We start from the raw sequence: 25,555 nt of genomic DNA on the forward strand, positions 1-25,555 counted from the left end.
GAGCTATATTCATATATTCATTAGCATGTTCATTTAAACTGCCGCTACTGCAGTAGTACAGGCACTGAGCCCCGCTAACGAAACACTAATTACAACCTCTTGCATAGTCAACACTATGAAAGAGGTATTGAGACTGACATATAATGTCATCCTGCCTAAATGAGTCACCAGAAGAGGCCATTTATGTGTCTTTGTACTGGCAAAGTGCTCAAAGACACATCCATATCACAAGGAAAACAAAAGCCGTCGTGGTAAATAATGCTTTGGTCATTTATTTTTTAGAACACACCTCTTTGATACAACATTGTGCACGTAAGTAACTTGAAAACATGATGAACACCACTGAACCATTCACAGTTAATTAGGCCTACACCTTATTGGAATTGTGGGAGTCTAAATGCTGTATACATTGATATGCTGCATCACAATACTGCTGGTTAGGATACTGTGATATTATCTACTACATTGTTCGGGATAGAATTACAGCCCAAAACTATTTTGGGGTTTCAACAGGAAGTGTCTATTCAACAAGCCAAAGTAAACATCTGCTGTTTGTATTATGCAGTTACTAGGATTTAGGATTTTATTTGTATACTTATTCTTTTTATTTTATTTAACCTTTATTTAACCAGGAAGGGCTCATTGAGATTTGAAATCTCTTTTTCAAGAGCATCCTGGCCAAGGTAGGCAGCACCAAGTCATTACACAATTACAGACAGACAACATTAAAAACTACAGGCAGTAAAAAAACATAGAATTCACAGGAGTATCACAAAATCCTAAAACAGCAAATTAAAAACATTGACAGGTCAGGGAATCAGCCTCAAAATCCTTCATCGATGATTTAAAAACACCAATCGGGACAAGTTCTGTTGCAAAAGCAGTAGCTACCCTTCCAGGGGTCCACACAAAAACACGAAACATGACATAATACAGAACATTAATAGACAACAGCTCAAGGACAGAACTACATACATTTTAATATACTTGCAAGCACAAAACCTAAGCAAACTGCAATCATACATTATTTTGAGTCTCGTTGGTCCATTCGTGCATTGATATTCGTATCAAGTGTGCTTATGAAATAGTTGAGAAACTTGGTGATCAAGACCTCCAAACACACAGTTTGAATCTAAAGCAAAGGTGGGCCTATTTCCGAAACAAAGTATCCTTTTGGAAGCCCAATGTCATGTCTTTCCGTTTCGGTCTCTCCCATTTCCCTTTAAATGCAGTTTTCTTTGCTTTCCCAAATGCCCTGAGTTTTTTTATTTCAGTCTGTGGATATATACAAGTGGCAATGGCAGGCCGCTCAGCTGTCCTGTACAGACCTCCAATAGAACTTCAAACCAAAGTTAAATCAGATTTTAAATTGCTTTTCTTTGGCTTTTTCAGAGAATGAAATGAAATGCTATTCCTGTTTGATGAGAGCACAAGAAGTGTGGAGGTATTTTCAGGGCTTTAAATCTCCTTTCCCAATTATGCCAGAATAGCTCCTCACTTCAGTTTAACACACAAATAAAAACAAGAGCAACAATTTCACTGACAGGGGCAAGGTGAAAGTAATGTGCCACATAAAATAATGAGCAATGTGACTCTGTGACAGATTTTAAAAAACAGGGCAACTAAACTGTGAATGAACAATTGCTGGTCTCGTTAGAGAAAATGAGTGGGAAATGAATATAAAAAACACAGACCTAGTTATATTTGACATTGCTAATTTAGCCAATGACTAATACTAGTTTGCTTTGTCAATTAGTCTCAATTGCACTTTGCGATTTCACTTCATGAACACTTGGGAAATGTAATGAAAAAAACAAACACTGCAAATGCCATTTGTTATACATTGCTCTTGATGACCTGCAGCTGATATTCAGAACACGTGCGTTGGTGTGAATATTCAACATTTCATTGAGAATCTCATTATCATGCATGTGAATAATGAAAGAGCGGCATAATTAAACCAGCAGTTAAACGCTAATTCCTGATATAATTGCGATTGCAAAAAAACACATACGTACACACACAGAAAATCTTTCCAATTACACTGCGCCAATATACACAAAACAAAAGAATGTGAATCAGAAACGACAATTGAGAGCAGCGATGAATTAAATGGATACGGATAATGACCACGGCGCTCTAATTAACAGTGGCTGTAGCAGGATCCGAAGGCTGTAAGTACAGTATAGCCTAGCGAGTGACAGTCCAAGCCCGAGCCATGGGCACACACAGCACGGATACAGAGAAGCAAAGCCAATATTCCCACGGAAGAGTCTTCTGTCCTTCCCATACTGAGATCTGATCACTGCAATAGAGAATCCTGCACTGCCTGGAGTCAAGGTGACACACCCTGTGTGAGTGTGTATTTGAGCTGTATACCAGAAAGCCATCACACACTCACAGACACACACACACAGACACGCAGAGACACACACTCACAGACACACACACAGAGACACAGACACACACACTGCGGTGCCCGCACCATCTCTGAACTGTAAAATGCTTAGCTGCTACCAGGAAAGCAGAGAGGAGTAGGCAGCAGATGCCCCTGGGCTCAGTGGGAGGCGGGCACACTGGTCCTGTGTGTAATGGGGGGTTCTGTCCTGGCACACATACACACAGCCTCCCCAGCCGCCATCCAACCATCCGTGTGAGGGACACATACAAAGAGAGGAAAAGCCACCAAGTCGCCAGCAAGAAGACGAGGACAGAAAAAGATGAAGGAGAAAAAAAAGAGAGGTCTGGGGGCCCTGAGGAGGAATGTTTTTCTCAAAAACAGCGCGACCGTCCAAAGTTTGTCTCTCTCCGCCAAACTCCACACTATACTGTAATGCAGAAATGGGCGTGTTTTTCTCCAACGCATGTCATCTGTGGCTTTCTGTCTCTTCAACAATGTGGTATTGTCACTTCAGACATTAGCCACAGATCAAGTATGCAAAACAGGCCGGTGATTACAATAACCCGGGGTGAGGAAAAAAACAGAGACAGAAGCCTGAGGAGGAAAGGCTCAAATAAAACAAAACTGTTGGGTTCGGATCAGACAACATGGATAACTCTGTTTTTTCTCCTAGTTCTGGTCCGGGTTGTAGCAGCGCTGAGGTGAGGAGGACTTGGCTGGGCTGGGTTGACATGTTGCAGCCTCGGGTACTGGAGGCTGTGTGGAGGGAGCCCACACATATGCCTACAGATGCAGCCTGTCTCTCCCTCTCCTCTCCTCTCCATCCCGGCGGATGCTGTTCTGCCTTCTTCAGACTGACTCCTGAGGAAACCCTCCAGATGAGGATTAGCTACCAGCTCCTGTGACGGGCAGAAATCTCCAAAAGCGGGCATCAAAGAAAAGCAAGAAGAGGCAGGACCATATTCTCTCGCAAAGACAAAACAAAAGTCAAAAAGCACAGGGGCTCCCCTTACTCGGCCCTGCATTAGTGTCCCTTAATTTATTATAGAAAATGTGCTTCTGCTACTGTTCCTTTGTAAAGGGGGTTTATGTGCCCCTCTCACCACGTCTTCCATCACACCAACCCTCCCCTCCCCTTCCTTAGCCTGCCTCCTTATCCCCCATCAGTCTGCCAGACAAGTTGTTTCCCACCCAGCCATGGTACACACAGCCACCAACCCTTTTGTGAGAATAGAGTGTGTGCTTGTTTGTATGGGTATGGTGTGTGTGAGACTGTGTGTGTCTGTGCCAGTCTGGAGAGGAGGGGAGAAGAGAGGGTGTAGAACAAAAATGATCCTCTCTGTAAGTTATGGGAACACTGAGACAGACGCAAGCGCTCATAAATTATACGCTTAATTTGCATATTCCTGGCGTAAGACATTATGCAAATAACAGGGCATTTGCATAATGGATTCCTCTTGTTGCCTCAGTTTTCTCATGCTCCTTTTTACTTAATTATGATGAAAAAAACGAAAGGTTGTGAAAGAGGAGAGAATAGCGTGATTCAGCCCTGTGGAGTGGTGTGCCAGCACCCCGTCTCACCATCCTATCGCAGCCTCCCCAAAACGCCAGCGCCAGACGGAGCCGCTGCGAGGGATCTCACTGCCCCACCAAAAGACAGAAAACAGGGAAAGAGTCAACACTAAGAACATCAGCAATTAAACAGCTTATGACCAGACCCATATCAAATCTAAACACAGGCAGGGAGAAAGAGGGAAATTATAGATTACAGCTAGCTTCTATCCTGAGGCACCTGGTAACCTGGCTATGTGTGTGTGTGTGTGTGTGTGTGTGTGTGTGTGTGTGTGTGTGTGTGTGTGTGTGTGTGTGTGTGTGATTTATCTACACATTGCTGTGTCTTAATGAGTCTGTTCTACCTTGACTTTTAATGCGAGCAGCAGCTTGGTTAATTAACGGCACTTGGCAGACCCCTTTCAGAGGGAGGGGGGCATATTATTTAATAATTAAAACCTGCCGTCTCTCGTTTTTAACCTCATCAGTTCCGTTCGGAACGACCAGAAAAAATAAAAGACAGAAAACGGTGTGGCCAAGATAATTACCTAATCAAATATGACAGACATAGCTAATTCAGGCTAATTCTCAGCGAGGCTCCCCGAAACCGCTAATGACAAGAGAGAAAAGATAATTACCGCAAGGTACATAAGGAGCGCTATTAGAAAAATGACCAAAAACATGGCAATTTATTTACAACTTTGATTCGTTATCCATTTAATCCTAGAAGTTCTTTTAAAAAAATGGGAAAAAGCTAAACAGATGGTCATAGAAAAGAGTGGAAAGGCAAGACAGGACAGGAGAGTTGGTATCTGCTGGTGTGAAAGTGTGTTAGTTTAGAGACAGAAAGAGAGAAAGGGACGGAGAGGGTGGAGAGAGAGAGGGAGGGTGAAAAGGGGAGGAGAAGGGTAGATAGAAAAATGGGTGGGAGGTGGTTGCAGGAGGACTTTGATTATTTATAACAAAATGCCATTGCAACATCCTGCGGTGGGATCAGACAGCAAAACGTCAACTGCGATCAGCTATAGTCCAATAAGCAGCCTGAGATCCTTCCCAGCGTACAGTGGGGTAGGGGCACTGCTCACTCACGTCTATAACACTACACTACACCAGAGCTGCTGGCTGCAGGGCTGGCTATCTCTCTGCTCCTCTACTAGCGCCAGCCAACGTGGAGCCTAGCTAGGGCAAGGTAGAGGCACAGGCGGTGCCAGGCAGAAGGGGGCGCGGGCGCAGGGTGCGACACACAGCTAGCCAGCCTATGGGAGATGTAAAGAGCAATTCATCAGCTTTTAGAGTCAATTAACCCGTATGTTAATTAATGTCAAGCCTATAGAACAAAAGGGGGACTCGGGGGGTGCGGGGCTAAGAGAGTAGAACGAGGGGAGGGTAAGAGAGGGAGAGACAGAAGAGAGGGGGCGGGCGAGTGAGAGAAACAAGCAGCGAATGCAGATGATGGCAGAGAGAAGCTGGCACAGTGCCATCCATTCAGTGGTAGCGCCAGGGCGGACTCGCGTTCGCTCTCGGGGGTAGGTGGCTAGATGTAGACAGGGAGACAGAAGGACCCCCGCCTGATTTGGCAGCTAGTGCCATGCCAGGGGAGGGACTTTTTGGGGGGAGCGTGGGTGTTTTACAAATAGTAGAAGTTTGAGTGCGGATGCGGATGGGGTTCTGGAGACAAGGCTCAATGTCAAGTCAACGCCACCGCAGAGGAGAAGAGGAGAACATCTGCTGCCCCAGATTACAGAAGAAAGGAGCCTTGTGACGATGGGAAGAGAAGAGCGGTGCACCTGGAGGAATTTCAGGGGACACCTTGGGGGTTGGGATGGAGCGCTTGGCATAGCATGGTGGCAAGGAGTGGGGGGAGGAGGTATCGGTTTGAAAACAAAAAACAAAAGACGATAGGTGGCCCACAGCGCAGGATGCTAGGGGGATGGCGAAGGAGCCAGGGACAAGGGGAGATGAAGGAAATGGGCTCTGCCACAAGGGACTGGTGGGGTAAGTGGAAATTCGAGAACAACCAACACAGAGAAACTTTAAGCTTGTGGTGTTGTCCTAGAGACGACTGAGGGGTGGGACAAAAAGAAGCGCCCCTCACTCTCTCTCTCGCTCTTTCTCTCGCTCTCCCTTCTCAAGCACAACCCCCTGTGCCAGGCAACCAGCCAGGCAGCGTACGCCATGCCAACCTGCTCATCGACAGTCACGGCGCACCCTAGGAAAACACAGGAGATGAAAAGGCACCATGTCTTTTTCATATGGAAGGTGGCGTTTACGGATTTGCGGGAAAGTCACCACTTCTGAGGATGCCCGAGGAGCGCGGTGATTCGATACCCACGATCTTCGAGAGGTGTACCAGCGGGAACGCGGTGGCATCTGTCGCGGAAAAATGTAAGGGGGCGAGAGATGGTACACAACGATCAAGAGCAAATCAACACGATCGGGCATCCGTCGCGGGTCGCTTGGCAAAGATAAAGAAAGCCAAGTGCAAACAAAGACCATCTAGTGCTTCAAATGACTAATTAGAACAACAAAAGTTTGCTCTGTTAATTAGCGCGACGGACAGAATGAAAGGAAGGGGAAAGATAACAAACAAAACAAAGCGGGGGAAAACAAGACAAAACAAAAGCTCAAGCTGTTCTGTGGGGAGGGGAGGGTGTGAAGCTGGTGCCTGTTTTTGTGCCAACCCCCCCACCCCCCTCCTCCTCCTCTAACACACCATTTTCATCCAGCTCTCATCAATCCGGCCGGCAGCCACTGCGATGAGGAATGTCTACCATGGGCACTGCTGCCTGCCTCCATGCCGCAGACCCTGCCATTCTGCCAATCGCCTGCCTGCCTGCCAGCCACAAGAGGGGAGGGAGGAAGAAAGGACCTGAGGGACTGTGCCAACGTCTCAACAGCAGCTGTTTACAAAGACACACACACAAAAAGAAAAAAACTGCAAACATGAGGACGCATACTAATGAACCGCCAACACATTATAATCAGCGGACAGACAGGAATTAATTTACTTTTCTCTCTGCGTTCGTTTAAATAGTTTTTGTTTTTCGCGAGAGAAAAACTTATCGCGCATCATGGTTTCCTCCAGGTGTGTGGGATTTATGCGTGACAGGAACAACTTCTTGAAAAAAGAAAAAAAGAAAAGGCAAAAACAGAAAGCATGAAAATCTACTTCAGCAGCAAGCTAAGCTATGCCAGAGAGGCAGGCGTGTGTGTGTGTGTGTGTGTGTGTGTGTGTGTGTGTGTGTGTGTGTGTGTGTGTGTGTGTGTGTGTGTGTGTGTGTGTGAGATTTATCTACATTCACAGCAATCACCAGGGAGATGAATGGCTCAGGCTGTAGGCTCTATACAGCATCCACCAGTATGGGAACCAGACTGAGGCGAGGGGGATGCCACACAGACAACAGACATGCTGGAACTCAGTGGAGGGGGCAGGGGCACAGGAGGCAGGGGGACAGGAGCAGCAGTCCCGGCCACAGACACACACACTGGTGGGGTGGGGAGGGGAGGAGATACCCTACCCCAGCCGGCCTGCCTGCAGCTCCGCCAGGCGGGGGTAGGGGGGCCGTGGGAACACTTTCGTCACCCCCTCACCCACGCTTTTTAGTTTGCCCCCTCCTTGCCAACCAACCAAAGGAACTACAAAACTCCACCCTTTGTGTTTTTATTGGTGTAAAGTGGAAGGGTAAACTATGAGGAACCGATGCAGAAGGGGTACCAACCGGTTCGGTTCACGGGTCTTGGTACTTACGGGGACCGGAAGAACGTTGCCGTGGTTCCCACGAGGTCCACTGGCATCAGGCACAGAGCCAAGGATCGGCGCCGCTGCAAACAGACAGGTTGGAGGGTTTCATTAAGTTCACTAATTGCACCGGAATAATTACAACAATTAGCAAGGAAGAAATCAACATCAGCCATTGGCCATCACAAATGGATATCCCAAACTTTTTTTTCCCTCTTGCTGGATTTTTGTTGGACAACAGGGCACGGTTGTGGAATATGAATAATTGAAGAAGCCATCCAAAGGGAGGGATTATAAGATCTTTGTGCTTCATACATTGCCTTGGCATACACCACCAAGATGTCAGAGCCAGGCTGCCACCAGTAAGGATAGGCTGGTATGGATGGTGGCATCTTTTTGGGCATCTACGCCGCAGTCGCTTAAACCTGCGATCCAAATACACACAATTAACGGTTTAATTCGTAATTCTGTTGTGTTTTTTCCCGTAACCTTCACGGGCGGAACGCGTGTGGATATTATCATCTTTCGGAGCTAATGAGGTTTGGATGATCGGCCTTTTATTTAATTCCAAGGGGGATGTTAATTGCGCCACGTCTTCATTACACAAATGGATTACCAAAAAAAGAGAGCTCGCAGCAGAGCAGGAGAGAGAAAGGGGGGAAATTGAGAGAGAGGGAGAGATTGAGAAAGGGGGGATATTTTCCTTCCTTCTATAATAAGACAGCATTCAAATAATGCAACACTACTCGCAAACAAGCAGAGAAAAGCTCCTGCAATGCTTGGCAATGCTAGTCTCTTCAAGTGCTATCCTGGAAAACCTGGTCTCTGCCTCCTCTCCTTTCCTCTCTGCTCTCTACAGCTCCAGTCCTCAGCTCTGGGGACTTTGCCTTCACTTCTCTGGATGTGGATCTTACAAAACAGGAGTGAGAATATACCCTGCCTGGAATTTAATTTCTCTCAATTGGATATTATTAGTGTTCTCCTATAATTAGTATTGAGCTTTGTTCCAGTGGTGTCTGTCGTTGGCGCCGGGCGAAGCGGAATGGAGAAGAGACAACAGACACTGTGGCGGGCACAGGCTAATGTCCTCTGTGCTTAATCATCCTTCAGCAGAATGGTTTTATGCATATTTCATTTGCATATCATTAAATCGCTAAGGCACATTGGCAACTGGCAGCGGAGAGCGAGGGAGTGGAAATGGAGGAGCCCAAAGTGTAAAAAAAGGAAAGAGCGACTCATTATGCGATGGCAATCTTCAAAGCCGTGTGCCTGCTATTCCAGCAACCTGCCAATTGGTTTTAATTGAACGTTAATTAAAAAAGTGGGCGCGCTCAACCTTTCCAAGTCGGATTAATTGAGTGTCTTCCAATCTGCGCAGCAAGGACTCGTCATACATGCAGTATATGTGTGTGTGTGTATGTAAATTATGTGGATATCTATGGTTATAGTACATTATTACAGGACGACTTGAAAAAAAAATGTAATCCCTGTAATTACAGCACCTTTTAACGGAATGGATTTTTTTCCCCACTTTTTTTCGCAGACGATTTAGTGGAGAACAAATCGCAAATATGTATTCTGTGATCTCTGGATATCATTAATACAACAAAATCATGTTGACGAGGAAGCGGGCATTTTACTCTTAATTACATTTGACCTGCTGTAATGGTTTAACATTCTCTACTTGGGAAGGTGGCAGCTGCTGCTGGCAGCGGGCGGGCAGCGCCAGCGAGTCGGGTTGTGGGACCAGGGACCAGGGGAGCTGAAACCTGGTGACTCGGGGCACAGAGATAAGCAGGGAAATCGCTGGAGGCATTCTGTCGCAACCCTTCACCATGTCCTTGGGAAAAGACAAAACCAACCCAACTGCCCAAACATGCCCCCCGTCTGAAAAATAAATGTTGTGTAATTTATGCACAAATTAATATGCTTGCCTGGACTCTGATTGCCTGTATTAAATCATTACAGGCGATTAATCCATTGTTTCTGATTCCAGAATGTCCCCTCCTCCCACTCCCCCCCTCTGTCTGGTGCACTGTCCTTTTGTGATTGGACACAAGGGGTGCATTGTTGGCTCCCAAGATACACACACACACAATTAATTAAGGCGTACAGATTGTGGACCGTTTCTGTCTCCCCCCCACTGTCTGTTTCAGTTCAACATAAAACCAATCGTGGGACTTTGCTAAAGATGTTTATTTGTATTCATTTTTATTTCACACACTCTCCTGTCAATTTTCAGCATGATAATCTTTTTTTTTTAACTAATAATAAAATATATATATAGATTTTTTTAGCATAAATCCAGTTAAAGTTACAAAGAATGTTGAGGCCTTTAAACCCAAATAAAGGAGGATCTGATCGTCGCTGCGTTGTTTAATTCAAAAGAAACAACGTAACTCCAGGTAAAATAAGCCCCGTGCAGAGAGAGCAGCACCCGCCTGGCTCGGCTAATTGTGGATGCCCATATTTCCAGACTTCCTGGTTAGGTCCGTCCCCTTGCGAGGCAAATCCCCTCAGGCCATATGCAGGAATATTCAAATGAAGCGAGCTTCACGCGCCGCACAATTAGCCATGTTTAGTAATTTGAGTAATGAGAGCCGGAGGGGTAGTGTGGGCGGAGGGGCGGTACGGCGGGGAGCAGGCTGGCAGGAGAAGCCCGGCGCAGCATAGCGGGTATCAGCCTGGCGCTCTGCAGCCGCAGCACATGCAGATGTCGCTGTAGTTCTTCCAAAAGCTTTCCACCAGCCAGCCAAGAGGGAGGGGAGGTAACGAGGTTCTCGTTTGGCATCACACACACCTCCGCCGTATGTTTTAAGGAGTCATGAGTGTGTGTGAGGGAGGAGTGTGTGGGAACGAGGCTGGCAGCTGGGGGCGGAGGAGTTAAGATGGGTGAGGGTGGGGCTGATGGGTAAGAGGTAGGGTATCCCTGTATGGAGGAATGTGGATATAAATAGTGATGAAACGTGGGCAAGGTAAAAACCGAACCGACAGGATGACTGTGTGCTACTGAGCGTGTCACATGGTGTAGGCATTATGCAGAGTGCTCATATTAATATGCATAAGGGGCCTCTTTATTATGCAGCAGGGCGCGGTGCGGCAAGGGGGTAATATTGGTAGGCTGTGTAGAGCAGCCATTCTCTGGTTACAGTCTGGGAATGTTATCTTTCTCTGAACAAACATAGCCCTCACTTCCAAATGTGTAATTATCACGCATATCCATGGCGTTCCATCTGAAAAGAAAAGAAAACTCAAGTGGTGGTGATTTCTACCGCAGTGTCCGATTGACTGGCATTGACCTGCCCCCGCCCACCCATACCCTCCTCCTACAAACCCCCCCCCCCCCCCCCCCCCTTACTAGTCCTTCCATTTCATAATTTGGGAGGCACACTGGAAACCCAGTGCATCTCAGTGCTAGAGGTGTCATTACAGACCCTGGTTTAATCCCGGGCTGTATCACAACTGGCCGTGATCGAGAGTCCCATAGGACGGCGCACAATTGGCCCAGTGTCGTCCGGGTTAGGGGAGGGTTTGGTGGGGGTAGGTCATCATTGTAAAATAAGAATTTGTTCTTAACTGACTTGCCTAGTAAAGGTTTTTTTTTAAAAGTGAGGTGGTAGGGTCCAGATTTCATGAGACTGGTTTCCCTGGCAAACAACGTCAAACAAAACAAACCAAGCAGCCTCATGGGACCCCATGAAATATGTAACAATAACCCATGAGAAAGACTGACAGTCAGACAGAAAAGCCTTCTTACACAGGGGGACGGCACATACAGCCTGGCACAACATGCCAGTGTGGTCACCATGGTGGGTGCAGAATGATGGGGTAGTGCCAGTGGCTGGCAGGCAGGGTTTAAGGAGCTTTTAGTCATTCTACCCTCCAACACCACTTGACCTTGAGAGAGGAGGTCATCTTGCTGTAAAAGTACCTCCAGAGCAGAGCAGCCAGTCCCCCTATCCCAGAGCCCCTTGGTCATTAGTCACCTGCTGCAGCACAGAGAGGCCAGGCATGGCACAGTGCATGGGGATGGGGACAGAGACACTACAGCCTGGTTTCAGTGGTACGTACAGTGGGGCAAAAAAGTATTTAGTCAGCCACCAATTGTGCAAGTTCTCCCACTTAAAAAGATGAGAGAGGCCTGTAATTTTCATCATAGGTACACTTCAACTATGACAGACAAAATTAGAAAAAAAATCCAGAAAATCACATTGTAGGATTTTTAATGAATTTATTTGCAAATGATGGTGGAAAATAAGTATTTGGTCAATAACAAAAGTTTATCTCAATACTTTGTTATATACCCTTTGTTGGCAATGACAGAGGTCAAACGTTTTCTGTAAGTCTTCACAAGGTTTTCACACACTATTGCTGCTATTTTGGCCCATTCCTCCATGCAGATCTCCTCTAGAGCAGTGATGTTTTGGGGCTGTTGCTGGGCAACACAGACTTTCAACTCCCCCCAAAGATTTTCTATGGGGTTGAGATCTGGAGACTGGCTAGGCCACTCCAAGAACTTGAAATGCTTCTTACGAAGCCACTCCTTCGTTGCCCGGGCGGTGTGTTTGGGATCATTGTCATGCTGAAAGACCCAGCCACGTTTCATCTTCAATGCCCTTGCTGATGGAAGGAGGTTTTCACTCAAAATCTCACGATACATGGTCCCATTCATTCTTTCCTTTACACGGATCAGTCGTCCTGGTCCCTTTGCAGAAAAAGCCCCAAAGCATGATGTTTCCACCCCCATGCTTTACAGTAGGTATGGTATTCTTTGGATACAACTCAGCATTCTTTGTCCTCCAAACACGACGAGTTGAGTTTTTACCAAAAAGTTATATTTTGGTTTCATCTGACCATATGACATTCTCCCAATCTTCTTCTGGATCATCCAAATGCTCTCTAGCAAACTTCAGACGGGCCTGGACAAGTACTGGCTTAAGCAGGGGGACACGTCTGGCACTGCAGGATTTGAGTCCCTGGCGGCGTAGTGTGTTACTGATGGTAGGCTTTGTTACTTTGGTCCCAGCTCTCTGCAGGTCATTCACTAGGTCCCCCCGTGTGGTTCTGGGATTTTTGCTCACCGTTCTTGTGATCATTTTGACCCCACGGGGTTAGATCCTGCGTGGAGCCCCAGATCGAGGGAGATTATCAGTGGTCTTGTATGTCTTCCATTTCCTAATAATTGCTCCCACAGTTGATTTCTTCAAACCAAGCTGCTTACCTATTGCAGATTCAGTCTTCCCAGCCTGGTGCAGGTCTACAATTTTGTTTCTGGTGTCCTTTGACAGCTCTTTGGTCTTGGCCATAGTGGAGTTTGGAGTGTGACTGTTTGAGGTTGTGGACAGGTATCTTTTATACTGATAACAAGTTCAAATAGGTGCCATTAATACAGGTAATGAGTGGAGGACAGGCCTCTCTCATCTTTTTACGTGGGAGAACTTGCACAATTGGTGGCTGACTAAATACTTTTTTGCCCCACTGTATATACTGTACCAAACTTTAGATGAAAAGTCGAGAAGATTCTATCATTGGTAAATAACTTAGTTAGCAGATGGCCTGTGTTCACCTGGGATGTGGCCAAAGTGACCAGAGAGACATACTGCTGCCTGGTCACTTCAAATACGACTATCAGATGACCTAACCTATAATGAAGAGTAGTTTCCTCCTCCTCTACCAGATTTAATAAAGCCTAATAAATTATTTATTAATGAATTAAATAACTATTATATATGAGACATGGGTAGGCAGGCATAGTCCCTAAATAGCCTAGCTATCATGTGTTTAAATCCATCCAGTGCACTATTGTTCCATTGTGAATAGGGTTGACACACTGACACCTAAAGCACATTTCAGGTGACTTGCACCGTGGGGCTCGTCGCCATGTGTAGCCCAGACACCAGCCACAGAGGTTTACAGCCTCAAGGCCTCTACAGTAAACATACAGCTGCATGTATCTGTGCTACCATTAAAGAAGTGACAATGTGACTATATCCTCCCAGTGACTGATGACCATTCACAACCAGACAGGCCTTCTCAGGTATCAGGCTCTGTCCCTGGCTCAACACTGTTACTTCAGGACTCTCACTCTTCTTCAGGCTAACCTTGTTCAACACTGTTAATAATGGCTGTAGAGGTTGTTGGGATCAGTGGGCCTTAGCAGGGCAAAATGGTACATGGTCAGTCTGCCTTACATCCAGGGGAGTCCCCCCACAACAACCCACAGCCTCTAGCCTCCTAGACCTGGATTTCCCAGAATACGTTGTGGGAATCATTGGGACAGAGTCACTGTGTCGCCATCTGTAATTCACTGCCATCTGTAATTCACAGGGGCTGAAAGAGAAATCGGTGGATATTAAAATAAGCAAATTAGCATGAGCATTAGACAGCAGGTAAGCATGCTTGATGTTATTGAGTGAGAGTGTCTGCACCTCAAATAGACTGATACACTCAGATGCTCTCCAGCACAACCCAAAGAGCCCTCGACAACCCTCCTCCACCATGCCTGTAGTGTTAATACACACAGCTAAAAGGAACTCCTGGTTTACTAACCACTCTTCTCTTCTCCCTCATTTTCTCTCTGACTAATGAGTGTTCGTTAGGCCAAACAGGGGCACTGGAACCTCACCTAAACATTTCCTCAGCAGCACCGCTTCACCTTGTGGCCTGTCACACTACGCCGTGCGGCTACGGGGAACGCTGCCTACTGTTAAATCTGCAACCCTGTGTGTGTGCTGCAGCTCAGGCCCAGCTGAGAGCTAACACTATCTCTTGAACCGCTGCCCAGTCCAGGCCTGCACATTAATTGGTTCCTGGTAATTCTATCAGATTAGTATTAATACGGGGTCACTGAGGCGATCGAGGTGACCCGCACTGTCTCACTGGCTTAATATAAACTAGCGTGAAGGTCAACTGTCAATCATCCTGCACAATATGATAATACGCCTTTAAAGTTGGGTAGAGGATGTTATTAGCAGAATGACCAAATGACTGTCATAACCGTGGAGCTGCGTAGGGGGGCATTTATAGATGAGGCTGGGGAGGGTCTGATTCAGACTCCATTCCTCTGCTAGAACAGTAGGAAAATTATCCTGAAATGCATGTTGCATCCTCAACATCAACAGAGAGCAATAGATATCCCTGAACTGGGCCCTCATACAGTACAAGCTAGTATTCATACTGGAAGTTGTAACTCGTACAGTAGACTATCTATACCTTAGCAACATCTCAACTCCCCATCTGGTCTTAATGAGTGACTGGGAGGGAGGCCTAGTGAAAATGATCTTGGACTAGCAGGAGGTGGTGTACAGTAGTAGTCAGCTGACCATGGACGTGCTACAGCAGCAGAGCAGTGCTTACAGCAGAGTGGTTGTCAGAGAGAGATATAAATATAGACACCGTGACATCACAGCATGACTATACTGGCTGGCCCCATGTGAAGCTGCTGCCTGCCCTCTTCACTGGGAATAGACTCCCCTGAGAGGAGGTGTACAGTACACACAGGCTGACTGAAGGGGAGGAAGAAAGGAGAGCCTGGTAGATGTACTACCTGAATGTCCATCCTCTGTCTGTGTGCCCAGTGAGAAGGTGACAGAGAGATAGTGTGTGTGTGTGTGTGTGTGTGTGTGTGTGTGTGTGTGTGTGTGTGTGTGTGTGTGTGTGTGTGTGTGTGTGTGAGAGAGCTAAGAAGACAGCAGCTGGGAGGATATGAGAGGCCTGACATGGTCTCTGATCAGGCCTAAGAGAGAGAGCAAGGGAGAGAGAGAGAGAAAAACTGAGTGTCTGTGCTGAATCCCATAGGGCCTGAACCGGGCGGCTGGCAGGGGAGCCATTACACGCGTGTCTCTGACAGCTCACTCTCTCATTACAGCAGCAGGCTGCCTGTAGTCCCCATGCTGCTGCTGCTACTGTACAATCTCATCTACCACTACTACTGTCTCCCTCCTATACATACTCATCATCACAGCTTCAGCCACCACTACTAATCCCACTGTCTACTACGGACTCCCCAACTCACCTCCACCACAGCTTTTACAACCACCACAACCACCACAACCCCCTGCCATGGATTCTACCATGGATTCTTTCTATGGTGTCTATGAGCTCTCTCTGGTATAAAGCTGCCAAATAGAATCTACCTCACCCCCCTGACTAGTGCGCCCTGGCTCATAGGCACACCTAGGCTACATCCTCCCATCATGGCTGTTTCAGTCAATGGAAATGCTGATTCTACCATATTCTCTCTGTCATTGACACCCAACAGCTGCCAGAGGCCCAGTGCAGAGCTGCATGCTGGCCAGCCAGAGTCCATCCCAGAGGTGAGCCTAACCCTGGCCTAATGGATCTACTGCAGCCCTGATCTAATAAGACCTAATAATAATGGAGTCCTGCCTACTCAGCCGCTCAAACCGACACGGGGAAGCACTCCAAGTTATGTGTTGCACAGAATGTACAGTTCCTGTCAGGAGAACCCTGTCGGCAGAGAACTCCCCATGAGATGAGAAAAAGGCAAGAGGGCCGCTCATAAGAATACTTAGGCTGGGAGACGCATAGCAATATGACCTCTGCTGGCTGAGAAAAAAATGTGCTGCCTCCACAGTTTACTGCTAAAGGGCAATGACAGACTTAATTGGATCGAAAGAGACATTTCTTCCGTTTTTTTGGCAAATCCCGCAGCTGAGGTTAGAGAAACTGCCCAAAAGAGGTAGCCAACTTAAACAAAGGCTCTCTGAGGCACACAGACCTGCATCTGTAGCTGTTTAAACACTATACGCACGAGGCCCAGTTGAACACTGCTCGAATCATTCATACAAGGCCACAGCGCAAATAAAACTAACATGTACTACTCTGAGCTGTCCTCCATCCAACCCAAACCTTTTTAAACTCGCCATTGTAATGAAAAAAAAAATCACAAGCATATAAAATTCCTCAATATAAAGCCAAACACCAAAGATAAAAACCACACATAATCCCTACAGCTGTGGCAGTCTACAGACCAGCCGTGTTGAACTTGTGAATCCGACCTAGAATAACACTTTCACGCCGCAGTGAAATATATGGCCATCTTTACTGGGAAACACTGCTTTTTACGGCAGTGTAGCCTACCTGACACCTGAGTGGGTGCGAGTGCATGTGTGTGTGTGCAAGTAATGTCCTTCCTACTGCAGGGAATCATGTTCATATGCACTCATAAAGAGAGTAGCATAGCTGGGTGAAGCTGCAGTAACTTAGCTACTAACCCTCCCCTTGCTAGGGGAGTTGGACTGTAACTCCAGCAGTTGTTCCTCTCTCATGTCCAGTCTTTTAAATGATTGGCACAAAAGACGCCATAGAGGACCTTGAAGACCTCCTCATTCCTCGTCCCAAAGGCCAAAAGCATGAACCCTTTTTTTCAGTGCCAATCTGGAGCATTACGCCGATCACAGCGAGAACACAGAGGAAATGTGTCATTTACAACTAAACACCGCTATTATTCCATTTTGATTTCTCCATACTTTATGGATTTGCCTCCTTTGCGTCCCTGCCTAGAGGAAACGGTTCATTAAAAAGGAATGTCTATTTTTCCTATTCTTTTTTTAAATGTGGTGGACAGGGATATTAGCCAATCCCTCTGTTCAGCAAGTGAAAGGCCAGACATCCTCCTGGTTGACTGCTGCTGCTCTCTTGTCATGCTGGCTTCATTAGAGCCAGATTCCTGCCATCACAAAGAGACCATGCATATCACAAAGACCAGCAGACCAGGAGGATCGGGGAGGCAGGGGAGACTGAGTGGGAGACAGGATCGAAAGATGGGGGAGTGAGGGGAGAAAGAGGGATGAAGGGTGGAGGTTTACGAGAGAGTAATCGTGGGTACCAAAGTGGGTGATGGAGAATGAGAGGTAACTAATTGAACTTGAGGGGGGTGGAGAGATGAATGAGAGAAATAAACAGGAATGAAGTCTGTGGAAAGATAAGAGTTAAGAAGAGAGATAACAAATGGTTAATGACCAGATCCACAGGCTTTACCAAGCATTGATCCACGTCCTAACGCCCGTCCCCTCACAAGCACAGACACACACACACACACACACTAAATCATGTTCCTCCACCCCAATGTGATGATGAGTATGGTCTATAAATCAATACGTAGTGAGGAAAGGCCACCGACAACTTGTTGAGAGCCCCACCACATCCACTCTGGGTGGGGCCTAGTTGATTTGTTAATGGTACATAATAAAGCCCATTTTCACCAGGCATGTTAAATCATACACCAGCGGCCCCTTTGTGAGCATTGAAGCAAAACAAAGACCTTTAATACAGAAGTCCACTGCTTATTCTTTATGCCCTCCTTCCAAAGCTCGCCACTGAATTGGATTTTCTCAGCACTGTTTTCTAATTTGACACATCCATCATTTATTATTAAAGAAAGAGAAGAAAGAGAAGGCTTGCCTTCGGCAGCTCTAGCAACCCCAACACCTCCTCCCCCCATGCAACACTTTTCAGCAGCCTTAGCCCTTCACTGCAGTTAACTTTACTTTCTCCATCTCTGCAGAGCTGGTCAATGTAATGACACGTAAATATGGTGTGGCTGTTTGACTGGTGAGCAGCGGGTGCTGAAACGGTGATTCAGGCAGTGTGTGTGTGTGTGTTGTGATGGATATGCCACGGCTGCCAGACAGTGTGTGTGTGTGTGTGTGTTGTGATGGATATGCCACGGCTGCCAGACAGTAGGTGAGTGGTAGCTGTGAATGGCTCATACAGAAACAGAAGGTGGTGGTGCGTCTCTCCCAAACCCCAGGAAATCCTTGGCGTTAATAAAAGCCCCTCTGTGTCCTTCAGTAATCCTGTTCTGTATTATCACCACGCTGCAGCTAAATGTTGCAATTAGCCCACCCTTTTTCATGCAAATCAACTTGACAGCCCCACAATCAGTCGGTTACGCCAGCTCTCGCTCTCCCTCCTCTCTCCCTCACTCCTCTCTCCCTGCTCCCTCGCTCTCTCCCTCCTCTCTCCCTGCTCACTCACTCTCTCCCTGCTCCCTCGCTCTCATCCTCCTCTCTCTCTGCTCACTCGCTCCTCTCCCTGCTCCCTCGCTCTCTCCATGCTCCCTTGCTCTCTCCCTGCTCCCTCTCCTCTCTCCCTGCTCCCTCGCTCTCTCCCTCCTCTATCCCTGCTCCCTCGCTCTCTCCCTGCTCCCTCGCTCTCTCTCTGCTCCCTCGCTCTCTCTCTGCTCCCTCGCTCTCTCCCTGCTCCCTCGCTCTCTCTCCCTGCTCCCTCCCTGCTCACTCGCTCTCTCCCTGCTCCCTCCCTCCTCTCTCCCTGCTCCCTCGCTCTCTCCCTCCTCTCTCCCTGCTCACTCGCTCTCTCCCTGCTCCTTCGATCTCCCTCCTCTCTCCCTGGTCCCTCGCTCTCTCCCTGCTCCTTCGCTCTCTCCCTTCTCTCTCCCTGCTCCCTCGCTCTCTCCCTGCTCCCTCCTCTCTCCCTGCTCCCTCGCTCTCTCCCTCCTCTCTCCCTGCTCACTCGCTCTCTCCCTGCTCCCTCGATCTCCCTCCTCTCTCCCTGGTCCCTCGCTCTCTCCCTGCTCCTTCGCTCTCTCCCTCCTCTCTCCCTGCTCCCTCGCTCTCTCCCTGGTCCCTCGCTCTCTCTCTGCTCTCTCGCTCTCTCTCTCTGCTCCCTCGCTCTCTCTCTCTTCTCCCTCGCTCTCTCTCTCTGCTCCCTCGCTCTCTCTCTGCTCCCTCACTCTCTCTCTGCTCCCTCACTCTCTCCCTGCTCCCTCGCTCTCTCCCTGGTCCCTTGCTCTCTCTCTGCTCTCTCGCTCTCTCTCTCTCTGCTCCCTCGCTCTCTCTCTCTTCTCCCTCGCTCTCTCTCTCTGCTCCCTCTCTCTCTCTCTCTGCTCCCTCGCTCTCTCTCTGCTCCCTCGCTCTCTCTCTGCTCCCTCCTCTCTCCCTGCTCCCTCGCTCTCTCCCTCTCTCCCTGCTCCCTTGCTCTCTTTGGCATTTGCAGCGGTCGCCACATTTCCATTATGTATAATATCAGTTTAGAATATGCACGGCTCAACGCCGGGCCGCGTGTTGATTAGTGCAACATTACATATGTTAAGTCCAAAAGGGAGTCACTCATGCTCCAGTGCACCTCTATGGTCAGCCCGAAAATACAACTGGGCTCATGTTAATAAGCATAAGCTGCTCCCAACAAACATGGGAGGGGGGGTGAAGAAGGGGGGCGTTGGGGTGCTTTGGGGCTTTCAATGGTTCATGTGAGCATTGGGCTACATGCTGTGTGGCCTGCACAAAACAAACAGTGCTCAACATTAGTGTTTAACAAGTGCAGCCAGTTCTCTATTGTATATCCTCTATTGTATATGTTCCTGTGTGGGGTCTGAGCTGCACAATGGATCCCAGGGCCCCCCATCCAACCCCCCATTTCTAAGAGCCACCATTTAGGAGCTATGCAGCAGCCCTGCTAGTAGTGACAGGTGGCTACTCCCTCCTGGCGCTGAGGCCATGGATCTAACGCACGCGCAGGCACGCGCACACACACACACACACGTCAGTCCAGCGCCCTGCTTTCCATAAGCTTCAATGTTGTAAACATACGTATACATGTCCCCATAAACGATGATGCATGTACTGTTGTAAAGGCACCATGCTTTGTTGCAATTTGGTCATTGGGATTACAAATAGACACCATTTGGTCATTGGAGGAGTCCCATCACAGAACTGCATGGGTGTGTGCTGGCATGATGGATGGATGCGGCTTGATTATCATTAAAAAGTAATTTACAAGACAAATAGGGACTAGCTTTTCAAATTATGGTTACTTTATTGCTCATTTGGGTTTGGAGACTAAATGTATTGTGAACAACCGGCCGTTAGCTTGCCTTGGCGATTTACTACAGAGCTGTACAGGATGATTGGTCAGCACCGTGAGCAGGTGGGCTGAGGTTCTGGGAGGTGGAGGAAGTGGGCAGGGAGGGCAGTGGGGCAGTCTCTAGCTAGCACCAGGGACGCTGTGCCCTTGTGTGCAAGGCCAGAAAAGGCCATTTAGTCTCATGGTGGTGCTGCTTCATTAACATGCTGCCCTTCTAAGAAAACTCTCCAAATTCATCTCTTCAAGTCCTTAACAAAGTACAGAGGCGGATGGGGAGCCAGCCGGTGGAATAACAGGGAAATAACCAAGTGATATTTTTTTTCTGAGGGTCAAGTAAATTAAAGCTGACAGAAATAACATCGGGGGAGAATTTAAAAGAAAATGGGGGGAAAAATGAGGGATGGATGAGAGAGACAGAGAGGAAGGGAGAAGTGCTGCAAGATGTCTCTAAGATGGCTCTAAGATGGCTCTAAGATGGCTCTAAAATGGCTCTAAGATGGGTCTCTGTGCCTTTAAGCGGAAGTCTCAATCTCATGTAGTTTTGTTCCTTAAAAGGAAATCAGAAGGCTTAGCTGAGGCATTGCCTTGAAAGTCATGAATAAACATCAGATTGCTTTTCTGCGCATACATCACAAGAAGACACTACCTAATGGAGGACTCCTCCTCACCCTCCGACACATGAAAAGGCAGTGAAATTACCCACCAAACCATGCCGCGTGGCTCTAAAATGGACCGCTGAGGGAGGGAGGGAGGGAGGGGGCAGAAGAGTGGTGAGGAATCCTTTAATAAAATGGCTCCCCATGATAACCATCTTTCTAAGCTTCGGAGACGGAGCTATGTTCGTGACGGAAAATAAATCAAATAATATATGCTTGCTACAAAAATCATTTACAATGAGAAGAATTCAGAACTGCTTTGCATCTCGGGCCAAAGCCATTTCTCCATTCCTCCACTCTCCTTTGTCATCAATGTTCCGTCCTCATCATTTCTGCATGTGTTGACTCTGCCGCCACATTAAGGAGCAGTTGCCATTTCAGAGCGGCCATTTAACAAAGCAAAGGGGTATTATTCTGGGCCTCTAAAGGAAATTAAATTGCATTTATCAGCGTGTCTCTACTCTGAGAGGGAGAGTGAACGTGTTATGAGGAGCGGAGCGGTTGACTGGCTGCAGTAAAATGTCATCTCTCTCCACACTGGGCCCACTGATAAGAGCAGCTGCCTGGTTCACACTGTGTAGCCACACAAAATGGACACGCTGCAGAGGAGAGAGATCTGCCTGGGAGAGAGGGACAGACAGAGAGAAAGAGGAGGAGAGAGGAGGAGAGGGAGATAGACAGAGAGAGGAGGGAGCAGGTGAGAGCGGAGGAGAGGGAGATAGACAGAGAGAGAGAGGGGGAGAGAGGAGGAGAGGGAGAAAGACAGAGAGGAGGGGGAGAGAGGAGGAGAGGGAGAAAGACAGAGAGAGGAGGGGGAGAGAGGAGGAGAGGGAGAAAGACAGAGAGAGGAGGGGGAGAGAGGAGGAGAGGGAGAAAGACAGAGAGGAGGGGGAGAGAGGAGGAGAGGGAGAAAGACAGAGAGAGGAGGGAGCAGGTGAGAGAGGAGGAGAGGTAGATAGACAGAGAGAGAGAGGGGGAGAGGGAGAAAGACAGAGAGGAGGGAGCAGGTGAGAGAGGAGGAGAGGGAGATAGACAGAGAGAAAGAGGAGGAGAGAGGAGAGGAGGGAGAAAGACAGAGAGAGGAGGGAGCAGTTGAGAGAGGAGGAGAGAGGAGGAGAGGGAGATAGACAGAGAGAAAGAGGAGGAGAGAGGAGGAGAGGGAGATAGACAGAGAGAGAGAGGGGAAGAGAGGAGGGGGGGTAATGGAGGAGACAGATAAATACAGTGACAGAGAAAGACACTGCTGTAGTACAATGAAAAAGTGATAATGAGAGAGAGAACAAGAAAGATAGATGGACTGAAACCAGACATGAAGAGAAGGAATAGACTCTACACAGCTCAGCTATGACCTATAGGCCCCATGAGTGTCATTGACAGTCTACACATGATATCAGGCTCTGACTAGCAACTCTATACAAGAAGATTCACTGAAGTTCATATCAGCAGTAGATAAGCCAGCATTAGTATTTTGTAAAAGGATAGGCTTACCTCACTCATTCAGCTCCAATAACATCTTAACACAATTCAATTATCATGACAGAAACAAACACCTATTCAGATGAATAAAGATTCAAACCATATGTTGAAATACAGTTGAAGTCAGAAATGTACATACACTTAGGTTGGAGTCATTAAAACTTGTTTTTCAACCAATCCACAAATTTCTTGTTAACAAACTATAGTTTTGGCAAGTCAGTTAGGACATCTACTTTGTGCATGAAACAAGCAATTTTTCCAAAAACTGTTTAAAGACAGATTATTACACTTATAATTCACTCTATCACAATTCCAGTGGGTTAGAAGTTTACAGACACTAAGTTGACTGTGCCTTTAAACAACTTGGAAAATTCCAGAAAATTATGTCATGGCTTTAGAATCTTCTGATAGGCTAATTGACATAATTTGAGTCAATTGGAGGTGTACCTGCGGATGTATATCAAGGCCTACCTTCAAACTCAGTGCTTCTTTGCTTGACATTATGGGAAAATCAAAAGAAAAATCAGCCAAGACATCAGAAAAAAAATTGTAGACCTCCACAAGTCTGGTTCATCCTTGGGAGCAATTTCCAAAACGCCTGAAGCTACCATGTTCATCTGTACAAACAATAATCCGCAAGTATAAACACCATGGGACCACGCAGCCGTCGTAACGCTCAGGAAGGAGACGCGTTCTGTCTCCTAGAGATAAACGCACTTTGGTGTAAAAAGTATAAAATCAATCCCAGAACAACAGCAAAGGACCATGTGAAGATGCTTGAGGAAACAGGTACAATGGTACAGTGGGGCAAAAAAGTATTTAGTCAGCCACCAATTGTGCAAGTTCTCCCACTTAAAAAGATGAGAGAGGCCTGTAATTTTCATCTTAGGTACAATTATTTGCAAATTATGGTGGAAAATAAGTATTTGGTCACCTACAAACAAGCAAGATTTCTGGCTCTCACAGACCTGTAAATTCTTCTTTAAGAGGCTCCTCTGTCCTCCACTCGTTACCTGTATTAATGGCACCTGTTTGAACTTGTTATCAGTATAAAAGACACCTGTCCACAACCTCAAACAGTCACACTCCAAACTCCACTATGGCCAAGACCAAAAGAGCTGTCAAATGACACCAGAAACAAAATTGTAGACCTGCACCAGGCTGGGCCGACTGAATCTGCAATAGGTAAGCAGCTTGGTTTGAAGAAATCAACTGTGGGAGCAATTATTAGGAAATAGAAGACATACAAGACCACTGATAATCTCCCTCGATCTGGGGCTCCACGCAAGATCTCACCCCGTGGGGTCAAAATGATCACAAGAACGGTGAGCAAAAATCCCAGAACCACACGGGGAGACCTAGTGAATGACCTGCAGAGAGCTGGGACCAAAGTAACAAAGCCTACCATCAGTCACACACTACGCCGCCAAAGACTCAAATCCTGCAGTGCCAGACGTGTCCCCCTGCTTAAGCCAGTACATGTCCAGGCCCGTCTGAAGTTTGCCAGAGAGCATTTGGATGATCCAGAAGAAGATTGGGAGAATGTCATATGGTCAGATGAAACCAAAATATAACTTTTTGGTAAAAACTCAACTCGTCGTGTTTGGAGGACCAAGAATGCTGAGTTGCATCCAAAGAACACCATACCTACTGTGAAGCATGGGGGTGGAAGCATCATGCTTTGGGGCTGTTTTTCTGCAAAGGGACCAGGACGACTGATCCGTGTAAAGGAAAGAATGAATGGGGCCATGTATCGTGAGATTTTGAATGAAAACCTCCTTCCATCAGCAAGGGCATTGAAGATGAAACGTGGCTGGGTCTTTCAGCATGACAATGATCCCAAACACACCGCCCGGGCAACGAAGGAGTGGCTTCGTATGAAGCATTTCAAGTTCTTGGAGTGGCCCAGCCAGTCTCCAGATCTCAACCCCATAGAAAATCTTTGGAGGGAGTTGAAAGTCCGTGTTGCCCAGCAACAGCCCCAAAACATCACTGCTCTAGAGGAGATCTGCATGGAGGAATGGGCCAAAATACCAGCAACAGTGTGTGAAAACCTTGTGAAGACTACAGCAAACGTTTGACCTCTGTCATTGCCAACAAAGGGTATATAACAAAGTATTGAGATAAACTTTTGTTATTGACCAAATACTTATTTATTTTCCACCATAATTTGCAAATAAATTCATGCCAGAGAAATCTGGCAGTGGCTTCTGATTAAATAGAATTTTCACAGAACTTTGCACACAAGGGCACAGCGTCCCTGGTGCTAGCTAGAGACTGCCCCACTGCCCTCCCTGCCCACATCCTCCACCTCCCAGAACCTCAGCCCACCTGCTCACGGTGCTGACCAATCATCCTTCACAGAAATTTCGATGAGGCTCTCTTGTTCAGATATCGGTAAGTGGACTGGAGGCAGGGCATGGATGGGATAATGAATCCAGTTGTTTGTGTCATCTGTTTTGGGAAAGTACCTGCGTATATGCGCACCCAACTCATTCAGGTGCTTCGCTATATCACATTTGACATTGTCCGTAAGCTCGAGTTCATTTGCACAGAAAAAAATCATAGAATGATGGAAAGACCTTTGTGTTGTCCTTGTTAATGCAGACAGAGAAGAGCTCCAACTTCTTAATCATAGCTTCAATTTTGTCCTGCACATTGAATATAGTTGCGGAGAGTCCCTGTGATCCTAGATTCAGATCAATCAGGCGAGAAAAAACATCACCCTGATAGGTCAGTCGTCTGAGAAACTCGTCATCAAGCAAGCGGTCAGAGAAAGGAAAATGATGGTCAATGAAGAACACTCAGCTCGTTTCTCAATTTAAAAAAACATGTCAATACTTTGCCCCTTGATAACCAGCGCACTTCTGCATGTTGTAAAAGGGT

At 47.1% G+C, this 25,555-nt stretch overlaps 1 long non-coding RNA gene across 5 annotated transcripts in view; it reads right to left on the reverse strand.

Annotated features, from left to right (window-relative positions):
- Nucleotides 1-249: 249 nt before the first annotated feature.
- The window catches only part of LOC110526398, a 48,075-nt gene continuing 22,769 nt past the window's right edge, over nt 250-25,555 (reverse strand). The window contains exons 4-6 of one of the 5 annotated variants that reach the window (XR_005052205.1): nt 6,666-7,774; nt 4,501-4,562; nt 250-4,042 (exon numbers count right to left, since the gene is read on the reverse strand). This is a non-coding gene — a long non-coding RNA (uncharacterized LOC110526398). Of the gene's footprint in view, nt 7,775-25,555 lie in introns of all 5 variants that reach the window. The other 4 variants (XR_005052206.1, XR_005052203.1, XR_005052204.1 and 1 more) reach the window with 4 other exon arrangements.

The sequence above is a fragment of the Oncorhynchus mykiss genome, chromosome 6 (genome assembly GCF_013265735.2).
Source record: "Oncorhynchus mykiss isolate Arlee chromosome 6, USDA_OmykA_1.1, whole genome shotgun sequence".
NCBI lineage: Eukaryota > Metazoa > Chordata > Actinopteri > Salmoniformes > Salmonidae > Oncorhynchus > Oncorhynchus mykiss.